The sequence below is a fragment of the Rhinolophus sinicus genome, linkage group LG05, assembly GCF_036562045.2.
Source record: "Rhinolophus sinicus isolate RSC01 linkage group LG05, ASM3656204v1, whole genome shotgun sequence".
Classification (NCBI taxonomy): domain Eukaryota; kingdom Metazoa; phylum Chordata; class Mammalia; order Chiroptera; family Rhinolophidae; genus Rhinolophus; species Rhinolophus sinicus.
This window is the reverse complement of record NC_133755.1, coordinates 80,410,282-80,421,640: the sequence shown is the minus strand read 5'-3', so window position 1 is coordinate 80,421,640 and position 11,359 is coordinate 80,410,282. Positions and strand designations below refer to the sequence as shown.

At 52.4% G+C, this 11,359-nt stretch overlaps 1 long non-coding RNA gene across 1 annotated transcript; it reads right to left on the bottom strand.

Annotated features, from left to right (window-relative positions):
- Positions 1-5,195: 5,195 nt before the first annotated feature.
- Positions 5,196-8,738, bottom strand: LOC109440476 (patr class I histocompatibility antigen, A-126 alpha chain). Its single transcript, XR_012496521.1, has 8 exons — positions 8,592-8,738; positions 8,031-8,315; positions 7,520-7,795; positions 6,651-6,926; positions 6,420-6,533; positions 5,953-5,985; positions 5,768-5,815; positions 5,196-5,609 (listed from the first exon to the last, which is right to left on the bottom strand). It is a non-coding gene; the product is annotated as a patr class I histocompatibility antigen, A-126 alpha chain (long non-coding RNA).
- Between the last annotated feature and the right edge of the window lie 2,621 nt (positions 8,739-11,359).

Sequence of the window (11,359 nt, the reverse complement as noted above, 5' to 3'; positions counted from 1 at the left end):
GACACAAATATGCACTCATGTCTATTAGGTATATAAGTAGGAGTGGAAATGTTGGGTCATAGGGCAAGTGAATGTTTGGCTTTAGAATGTACGGCCAAATAATTTTTCAAAGTACTTGAATTAATTTATTCTCCCACTAGCAATATATGAGATATAATTAAATTTTTACCAACAATTGATATTGTCTGACTTTTTCAGTTTAGCCATTCGGGGAGGTGTGCATTCATATCCAATTACAGTTAATTTGAATTTCCCCTCTGACTGAAACATTGAGCAATTTCTGTAAATTTATTAGGCATGTAAATATCTTCAATAGGACACTGGACTGGACTAATTGTTAATAACTGAATGGGATGCCTGTAATGTACCAGTATTTTTAACTGTTATGGTCCTTTTGTTATGAATGGCTCTGTGGTCAAAGACCTGTGATATAACACACACAAAAAATTGGTCTTTGTTCCCAGTTCCTGACACAGAGCTCCTAAAACCTTTGAAATCTCCTGAGTGAGAAGACTGTCTTTGGGATGCCAATGAGATGACTCTTGGCTGAGGGGTCCTAGAGAGCTTCGGGATGGGGGCTGGTCACTAAAAAGACCAGCCATGATTAGAAGGTTGCAACTTTCAGCCTCACTCCCTGACCTCTGGGGAGAGGAGCTGGAGGTTGAGTTCAATCACCAATGGCCAATAACTTAATGAATCAGGCCAACATCATGAAACTTCCATTAAAAACAAAACCTAAATCAACAGAAATCAGAGAGCTGCCGAATTGCTCATCACATCCATATGCTGGGAGGGTGACACACTCCACCTCAGTGACACAGGCTCCTGCGCTGGGGACCCTTCCAGACCTCGCCCTACAGACCTCTTCATCTGGCTGCTCACTTGTATCCTTTATAACCAACTGTAACAGTAAGCTTAGCATTTTCTTGAATTCTATGAGTTTTTCTAGCAAATTATCAAACTTGAAATAGGGGACCCCCAACTTAGTACCCACAGCAAACAGAAGTGCAGGTAACATGAGGGGGACCTGAAACTTGTGACTTGCGTCCTAAGTGAGGGCAGCCTGTGGGATGGAGCCCGTAACCTGTGGGGTCTGATGCTGACTCCGGGTAGTGGCAGAATTCCCCGATTGTGGGACGCCCAGGTGGTGTCAGAGCATCAGAGAATTGGTTGGGTGAAGGGAAAAAGCCCTCACTATCCCACAAAGAAATTCAGAGTAAAAGTAAGCAAATCAACCTACCCCTTGGATGTCAATTATTAGTCCCTGTTCTTCCAGCCAAACCTGAGTGCCTATAAAGTACCAGAGAAAGTTCTAGTCTCCGATCTTTGCTCCGAGAATTCAAACCAGTCATTCTTTTTACATCCCTCACCTCGAACACCTGAACTCTTTTCTACATTAGGAAAATTCCACACATAGAGTCTTGGTGGGAGGCAGAGGCCACTTCACTCCATAAAAGAGGGAAACCCACTGTCCCCAAGACTCTTGCTGCTGGACACGGCATGAGGCTCCCCGTTCAGGTGACCACATGCCAGACTCTGACTCAGGACATGGTGACACAGAGGCTGGAACCATGCAGAACGCATTTGGCAGTAACAACACAGCTGCCAGGAGCAGCAGTGACAGCAGTCATGGCCACAGGGTCCAGGGTCCACATGGATGTCAGTGGTGTGAGCAGTGACACGTGTGCCCAGCAGCAGGGCCAGTGCTTTCCACGTGGGACCCGACCTCGGGGGACTGCGGGTCACTTCCTGGTGTGTGGCTTCAAACTTGTTCTGTGGCCTTCCCACAACAGTATTTTGCCAGAATGTTTTACACACACACACACACACACACACACACACACACACACACACACACAGGCACACACCAAGTTCGGAGAATTAAGTTTGTGAACGTGTTGCAACAATGTTGCTAACCTTTTTGATATCAGAGGGATTATTCATTATGAATTTGTACCAACTGGACAAACACTTAATCAAGTTTACTATTTGGAAGTGCTGAAAAGGCTGCGTGAAAGTTAGACAATCTGAACTTTTCACCAACAATTCTTGGCTCCTTGCATCACAACAATGCACCAGCTCATAGCACTGTCTGTGAGGGAGTTTTTAGCCAGTAAACAAATAACTGTATTGGAACATCCTCCCTACTCACGTGATCTGAACCCCAGTGACTTCTTTCTTTACCCGAAGATAAAGGAAAAATTGAAAGGAAGACATTTGATGACATTCAGGACATCAAGGGTAATATGACGACAGCTCTGATGGCCATTCCAGAAAGAATTCCAAAATAGCTTTGAAGGGTGGACTAGGCACTTGCGTTGGTGCATAGCTTCCCAAGGGGAGCACTTCGAAGGTGACCACAGTGATATTCAGCACTGAGGTATGTAGCACGTTTTCTAGGATGAGTTCCCGAACTTAATTGTATGAACTCGTGTGTGTGTGTGTGTGTGTATGTGTATGTCTAAATTAGAAAAAAATTGATTCCATTGTTTGCTCCCAGAAATCAATCTGGGGAATAGTTTCAGAAGCGAGCTTTCAGAGATTTTCTTATACTGACCTGTGACCCACTTCTGACTTTCACCTGACTCTGCCTCATGGTAGAGAGAACATGTAACTCCCAACATCACTTCTCATAATAGATGATATGTGTCTTCCCCTTTCTGAGGAAAAACACCTTTAAAAGTGTATTTAAGACCATTCCCCACCCTGAGCTCCATCACTGACCTCAGAGGTTCCCAAGCTGGCTGCGCCCCAGGACAGCTTGTGGGCTTCTTACAGACACTCAGGCCTCTCCCAGACCCACCGTCTCAGAGAACCGGACAGAAGCCCAGATGTCACTTCTGTAACAAGCCCTGCAGGTGAGGCTGACGCACAGCCTGTGGGAATCCTGGTGACGGTCTTGCTACTAAAAGTGGGATCTGAAGATCAGCAGCGGCACCAACCTCCTTATAAATCCAAAGTCTCTGCTCTGCTCCAGACTTTGAGTCTTAACAAGATGTCCAGCGGATTCCTGTGCCCAGGGAAGTTTGGGACTCGCTGGTCTACGTGCCTTATCGACGTGGGGCCAGAACTGTGCCATCTGCAGGGTGTGTGGTCTGATCAGATCACAGCACTGGGGGTCCAGGGTTCAGTCTTGTTCCTTTCTCTTCTACGGCCATCACTCCCTTGGTGACCTCATCTGTGCTGAAGGCTTCAAATATCATTTATATGTGTCACCTCCCAAGTCTATTTCTCCAGCCCAGACATTTCCCCTAATCTCTAGACTCATCTGTCCAACTGCCAGTCCGATGACCTCACTTGTATTTCTAACAGACATCTCAGCTCCAACATCTTTAAAATGAGTATCTGTGAGGCCCCCTACCCCTCAGATATGCTCCTTCCAGAGTCTCCCCCATCTCTGCTGACAGCAACTCCATCTTTCTACTTGTATCCTCTGAGATTTTGGGTGTCCCTGACTCATACCCCAGACTGACTCATTAGGAAATGCTGTAATGTCCACCTTCAGGACGTACCCAGAACCCCACTCCCACTATTTCCACCGCTCACCCCCAGTGGCAGCATGTCCAGCCCAGAACCCTGCAGATTCCTCCGCTTCCCGACGGCCTCCCTCCCCCAAGTCTGTTCTCAGCACCGCAGCCCCAGCGTCCTCTGAAAGGGGGTCACACCATGTCCCCTTCTGTTCCCAACTGTCCTGTACCTCCCACCTCACTCAGAACACAGCTCACTGCCCTCTACCATCCTCCCGGCCACGTGGTTGGGCCGCACCTGTCTCTTCTCCATCACTCTCTGCTGCAGCCACACCGGCCTCCCTGCTCTTCCCAGAAACCAGACAACTCCTGCCCCAGGGCATTCCCACTGCAGGTTCCCTGCCTGGAAAGAACAGCCCAGACGTCCTAGTGGTTAATTCCTTGTGTCCTTCAAGACTTCCCTCAAGGTCAGCTTCCCAGTGAGGCCCCCTGAGCACCCCAATCAACACAGCCGTCTTCCCTGGCCCCACACCCCACACTCTGGATCCCTTCCCCACTGCATTTTCCCCAGAACACTTATCTCCTTCTAAGATAACCACCTTCGTCATTTACTGTGCTTATAGGATATAGTCTGTCTCTTCCCACTGGAACAGACGCTCCCCAAGTTCAGCCATTTTTCTGACTTTACTTCAGTGATGTTTCCCAGATGCAGAAACTGTCACACATCTGGCACACGGCCAATGTCAGTGAAGGATCAGTGACAGCGTCTCCCTGTTCCAGAGAGAGTGTCTTTATTAATGAAGCCTTGGGTCAAATGCTGTTTTGTGGCAGCTACAGCACAAAGTCCCCTCACACTGGCATCAGGGCCACCTCCACTTTTCTCACAGGTGCTGCTCTCCCCTCCCCCCTTCTTTCTCCCACACCTGCCCTCCTGCTCACCACAGCAGTTATATTTCCCTCTTCAGGAAACAGTGAGCCCCTACTTATGGGTCCTATTCTCAAACCAAATACAAATATAAAGCAGACTCTGCTTCATAAACCCCTGGATTTGGACTGGAGCCAGCACTGGAGCTCAGGGCAGGGAGAGAGGGCGGCGAGCAGAGCAGAATTCCAGCAGGAACTTAGGTAAGATGGGAAATCACGGGATCCCTCCTCTGCTCATTCCAGAATCTGGTTCCTCTGATAGTTTGGGAAAAGATGGAAAGAACCATCAAGCCCTAGAAGGAGGCGAGAGCTGGATGAGCCTGAAATGCATCTCTCAATCCACAGACTCCTGTGTGCAGGGTCCCCCTGGGCCTTGTGGGGACAATGACAGGTAAAACACCTCCTGCTGCTGACAGACAGGGGACACCCAGAGGAGAATGAGACCAGGACATGTAACAAGAACAAACACAGTCATATTCCTCTATAGAAACAACAAATGAACACCCAGAAGATGGGGGCCGAGGGCCGGGCCAGGCCTGAGCCTTGGTGACCCGGCCACACGAAGCCGTCACTGACAAGACCAGACATCGGTGATGTTCGAGTCCCCATGATCACAGGTCCTGCTAGGACAAGGTTCTACTGAAGGGAAGAGGACAAAGGGGCAGAGAGGTGACCCCGCCGAGGAGTGACCATGTCAGAGCCCACGATGCACTGAGCCCCGGCTGGGCTCAGGCCGCGTCCACACTCGGTCCTCACAGCCTCTCCTATCTCTACCCGCAACAGACTCAGCACAGCAAATACACGGATTCTGGGAGGTTCTCAGTGCTTCCATTTATTTCCTCTCCAACTTAAGGATTTTTCTCCTTCAATTAACCCATCAACCGTTCATAGCAAGAATTGAAAAAACAAATTCATATCCAGAGTCTTATTTCAACAGGAAGTAAGAAGTTGCTGCTCAGAGTAACATGAAGTAAAGGTGGGGATGGAAACAGCCTCTGCTGGAACAGGACAGTGGGTCAGGGAAGAGACTCGGTCAGTGTGGGGAGGGGGCGTGGAGGGCAGGGGTGGGCAGTCTCCAAGCTCCTCACATGATGCGAGAGGAATGCAGACACATTCAGATGGCCTTTGCAGAAAGAGAGATCAGAGCTTCCTGTGTCACAAAGTGGGGGCAGGAACAAATCTCGCATAACTCAGTCCCCACCAGGCAGCTGTCTCACGCTGTAGAAGAAAATAATCATGAACAAATTCAGGTTAGTGGCTGGAAGTGGTGACATTCTCAACAGTCCACCGCTGCTCAAACTGTCCCTAAGAATCCCCAGTACCCAGTCCTGTCCCCTCTGTCCCCCTCCCCTCACTTCAGGCCCCCCAGGTCTCACCTTTAGAAGCTGTGAGGGACACATCAGAGCCCTGGGCACTGTCACCGCCTGGGGGAGAATAAGACAGGATGTGGTCAGAGCTCACAGCAAATGTGGCTAAAGGAGGAATTATGGGGGTGGATGAGCTCCCCCAACGGCTTCCATCTATTTCAAGGGTCTCAGGGATCACCCCCCTCCATACTCACCTGCAGCCTGAGTGTAGCTCCCTCCTTTTCCACCTGCAAGAAGAAAACATCACATGAGAAGCCAGGAAGGAGGCAGTACCCTGAGGTCATAAAGGAACCCCCTGGTCCTGGACCCCAGAGAAGTTTCCAGAACTGTGACTGCAGACCCACAGCAGGATCAGGAAACTTGAGGAAGGTCATGTGTGGGGACTGGACCAACCGCCCTCCTGGAGGTCTGTCCTCAGCGGGACCTTCCGCTCTGACTTGTGACTATTGAGAATCAGGTCCCCATCACCAGAATCATCAAGGTGTTAAATCCGTCCCTCATTTTCACACGTGCGTTAATAAAGTGTTAGCAAATAGGGCCCTAGACTGGAAAGCACACGTGTGTGGTTAGTCCTTCCCACTAACGAGGAAGGACACACGTCCACCTGGGGCCTGAAACCCCCCAGTGGGACAAGACACCTCATTCCCCGCCCCTTCCCTACCTGAGCGCTTCCTCCTCCACAGCACAGCTCCAGTGACCGCAGCTCCAAGGAGGACCAGCCCAGCAATGATGCCCACCACCATGCCAGCGGGGATGGCAGCCTGAGGAGGCGGCTCTGGAAGGGAAGGGAAGGTGAGGGCCCTGACCCCCAGGCCTCAGCTCTGACCTGAAGTCCTCCAGAGGCCCCTGCTTTCCCTGAGAAGAGGCTCTGTGCCCACGGCCCCCTCCGTACCCCATCTCAGGGTCAGGGGCTCGGGCAGCCCCTCGTGCTGCACATGGCACGTGTATCTCTGCTCCTCTCCAGAAGGCACCCCCACAGCTGCCCACTTCTGGAAGGTCCCGTCCCCCGCAGGCCTGGTCTCCACGAGCTCCGTGTCCTGGGTCAGGTCCTCCCCATCACGCTGCCAGGTCAGGGTGATCTCCGCAGGGTAGAAGCCCAGCGCCCAGCACCTCAGGGTGACGTCACGGTCAGAGGTGCGGTGGTGGGTCACGTGTGCCTTTGGAGGATCTGAGGGGAAGGGTCAGAAAATTCAGGACCTTTGCATCCCTCAGGGGACACTCCAGCAGTGGTCACGTGACCATCCTGAGAATAGTCAGGACAACTGGGGTGGGGGAAGGGAGCACAAAACCCAGACATCACACTGGACACAGGCGTCTGGGATAATGTCTAGTGTTTAGAAAGTTCTAGAATCAGGGTGAGACAGCACAGGGTCAGAGACAGGTCTCTGATGGAGAGAAAAGGGATTCCTGGTCCTGAGCTGGGTGGAGGCCACATGACTCAGAAAAGCTGGGGTCACAGCTCAGTCACACTGTGTGCGGGGCAGCGAACAAGGCCTGAGAGAGAAAGTCCCCCTGGGTTCCCAGAGCAGCTGCCAGAGTCACAGGGAACCGCTGCTCAGTTATTTCTGAGATGGTCCCTTTCCATCCCCTGAGAGACTGCACCCCTAACTGTCCCTGAGAGAAGGGGGGCCCTTAGGGTCACTCTTTGGTACCGGATCTGAAAACCCAGGCGGACTCCATCTCCCGGGGTCGGGGAGGGGGTGTCCGGGTGTTGATCCCATTTCCTCCTCTCCTCGTAGGAGGCCTCGCTGCCCCTCTCACCTGCGCGCAGCAGCGTCTCCTTCCCCTTCTCCAGGTATTTGCCGAGCGACTCCCTGCACCTGCCCTCCAAGTAGCCCCTCAGGCGCTCCGCGTAATGGGCCGCCTCCCACTTGCGCCGGGTGATCTGAGCCGCCGTGTCCGCCGCGGTCCAGGAGCGCAGGTCCTCGTTCAGGGCGATGTAGTCGGCGCCGTCGTAGGCTTCCTGCTGGTACCCGCGGAGGAGGCGCCCGTCCGACCCCACGTCGCAGCCGGACATGATCTGGTAGGTGTGAGACCCTGACCCCGCCCCGCCGTCAGCTCCGACCTTTAACCCCGACCTTTAACCCCTCCCGCCCCTCAGTGGTGGCGCCTGAAGTGACAATGAAACCGGATCAAAGGCCCCGCGGGCTCTTCCCGGGTGGAGGCGCCGGGCGGGTCCCGCAGCCTCGGGGTGGAGCTCGGACCCAGAGACTCGGGGAGACCCCGGCCCGTCCGTGGGGGTCGTGACCGGGACCCGGGCCGCGTCGCTCACCGGCCTCGCTCTGGTTGTAGTAGCCGCGCAGGATGTTCAGGTCCACTCGGAAACTCTGTGCGTTGGCCTTGGCTCTCTGCGTGTTCCCGTCCCAGTACCCCGGCATCGCCTGCTCCACCCACGGCCCCTCCATCCACGCCGCCCTCGGTTCCATCCTCGGACTCGCCGCGTCGCTGTCGAACCGCACGGACTGCGTGTCGTCCACGTAGCCCACGACGATGTACCGGGGCTCCCCGCGGCCGGGCCGGGACCAGGAGGTTTCGAAATACCTCAGGGAGTGGGAGCCTGGGGACGGGGACAGGACGGGGCTGAGACCCAGGCGACCCTCCTCCCGGCGCGGGTCCCGGGTCCGCGGGCGATGGGCCGGGAGGGGCAGGGGGCCCGGGAGACGGAAACGGGGGGACGGAGGGGAGGGGGCGGGAGACAGGAGTGGGCGGGGCACGGGGCGGGATCTGGGCCAGGCGGTGGTGACACATCTTCCCCGGCGTCCTGCGCCCCCACTGGGCGGTCCCCTCGCTCTTTCCCCCCGCGGAGACCGTTCCCTCCCGACCCCGCACTCACCCGCCCGGGTCCCCGTCAGGCCCAGGGCCCCCGAGAGCAGCAGGAGGAGGGTTCCAGAGCCCATGATCGGAATCCTCCGGCTCTGGGGACAATCTGCGTACGGCGGGTCCATGGAGGCTTTATAACCGGAAAGGCGGTGACACTGATTGGCTTCTCTAGAAACCCGACACGCGATGGGAGTGAGAATTGGGGCTGCTTCCTGAGTTTCCAGACATAAGGACCCGACAGAGATGTGAGAAGTGAAACCGCGGGGAGGTGGGGACTCCCCAACACTGAGCTTCCCCGCCCCAGACTCCGCCCTCAGGGGACCTGGGACTCTGCCCTGACCCCTCCTCCTGCACTGAGCGCTCTGTGTCACGCTGTCACCCTGAGTCCTGACCCAGGGGTTGTCTGAGGAACCAGGGCTCGGCGCCTTTTCCTCCTCTTCTCTACCCGGAATCCCTCTCCCTGAAATGGACGCCCTGCCTCCTACCCTTTACCTCTCCCCCTGGACCCTTCTGGAAGAAGACACCCCCAGGGAACTTGATGCCACAGAGTGAGCTCGCCCTGGGAATAGAGGAAGGACAGGGCTTTTCTCTTTAACCCTGGAGAAGTTGTGCCTGAAAACACCAGCTGGAGATTCTCATAGAGACCAGTCTCCTTGTTGTTTATTAACCACAGTGGGAACAATCTTGGAAACCCCTGATCACCAGGAAGCTAATCTGTAAAACCGTGATTTGTCCCCCTTGGTGCAGAAATGTGTGTAAACAGCGCTGCAGCCAGACTCTCAAAGCTCCTAAGTCTCACTTTCCCAGACGGTACACCTGTGACTCCGGATGTTTCTATTGTAAAATGATCTTCATTCCACAGCCCTGAGTTTGTCTGAGTCCCCGCCTCCTCAATACAAAGAAGCAGGGGAAGCAGTTTGTTACTGTGTATTTCAAAGAGGAGCATGTACAACCTCAAAGCTGCAAGTGTTCAAAGCAGTTAAAATACTCCTGTGTTGCCTATTTTTCTGAATAATTCACATCTCAGCAGTGTGCATATGTTATTGGGACACATTATTTTTAAACTGATTATCGTAAGGAGGTGATTAGTTTTTAGGAAGCTCCACAGAGCACCCCGCCAGGTCCTAGATAATTTACTAAAGATCTATAACACAACGTATTTCAACCCGAGAGATCCACTGCTTTAGGATTCTTTACCTCTGCCTCTTTGCCTCCCCCTGCTTCTCCAGCCCTTCTCTTTATCACCCCTCAGGGCCTCTTCTCCCCTTAGTCCCCACCACCTTCTCACTCCTGATTGTGGCACTAGTGCCACCCCCTCACCTGTCAGCCAAGGACTATTCTCCCCACAGGGATCGGCGATCCTGCTAATGTCAGTGAGGCTGTGTCATTTCTTCACTAAAAACACTCCAATGGCTCAGAATCACTCTGGGAAGCTTCTAGAATGTAAGGCACATTAGCACAGGGGCTTTGGGCTGTTTAGGTCAAGGTTGTATCCCAAGCATATAAAGCCATTCCTGATAGATAGTGGGCATTAAATTGTTTGTTGAATGAATGAATGATTGTATTAAAATTTATATCATGTAAAATCATAACTTGAAAAATACAAAAAGAAATATTTTATTACAAACTAGTGGGCATATCAGTTCATAAATTCATTCCAGTGGAAAAAATGCTGTGTGCTTATTTGTTGCACAGTTGAGCCTGTGTATTAGTTTTCTATTGCTGCGTAACAAATTACCACAACTTAGTGGCTCAAAACAACACCCACTTATTTGCTCACAGTTCCTTAGAAATCCAGGCCCGGTGTGGATGGGATCTCTGCTCAGGGTGTCACAAAGCTGTGAGCTCATCCTGAGCTCAGGATCTTCCTCCAAGCTTACAGAGAGCTGTTAGCAGAATTCAGTTTTTTCCAGTTGTAGGTCTAAGGTCCCTGTTTCCTTGACAACTGTCAGCGAGGGGGGTGCTGCCCCAACCCCTAGTGTCCACCAGCAGTCTTTGCCATGTGGCCCTCCATTTTCAAAGCTGCCAGTAGAGAAAATGCCTCACACTGAATCCCTCTCACTTGGAATGTTTGCTCAGGAGAAACCCCAGTCAGTCCTCACCTGATTAGGACATTCCCCATGGATAGTCCCCGTGTCTTAAGGTCAGCTGATTTGAGACCTTAGTTACATCTGTAGAATCCCTTCCCAGCACCTATATTAATGTTTCATTGCATAACTGGGAGAAGGTGAATAACCAGGGTTGTTATTAGGGACCATCACAGAATCAGCCTAGGATGGCCTGCTCTTCCCTTTGTGTTTATTTGGGTCACAGTTGGAAATGAAGTTCAAGTAAATAGATTGTTGTGAGTGGTAATAAAATGCAAACCAAATGACATGTCTAATATAATTAATTTAGAGCAAATAAAATGCTATAATTCATTCTCTCTTTGGACACTGTATGAGTCACGTATGGCAGCATAACAAGTTACCCAAAAGTCAGCAGTTCAAAACAACAAATGTGTACTTTCTCCCAGTTTCCCAGGGTCAGGAATGCACGAGAGGTTTACCTGAGCGCTTCTGGCTCAGGGCCTCTCCCAAGGTTGCAGTCAAGTTGTCAGCCAGGGCTGCATTGTCTGAAGGCTTGACTGGGGCTGGAGGACTCGCATGAAACACGGCTCAGTCATAGGGCTGCTTGAAGGGGCCTCATTTCCTTCCTGGATGGTCCCAGGAGGCCTCAGTTTCTAGCCATGGGGACTTTTCCATAAGGTGGCTAATGACTAGGTAGCTTCTTCCCTAAGAG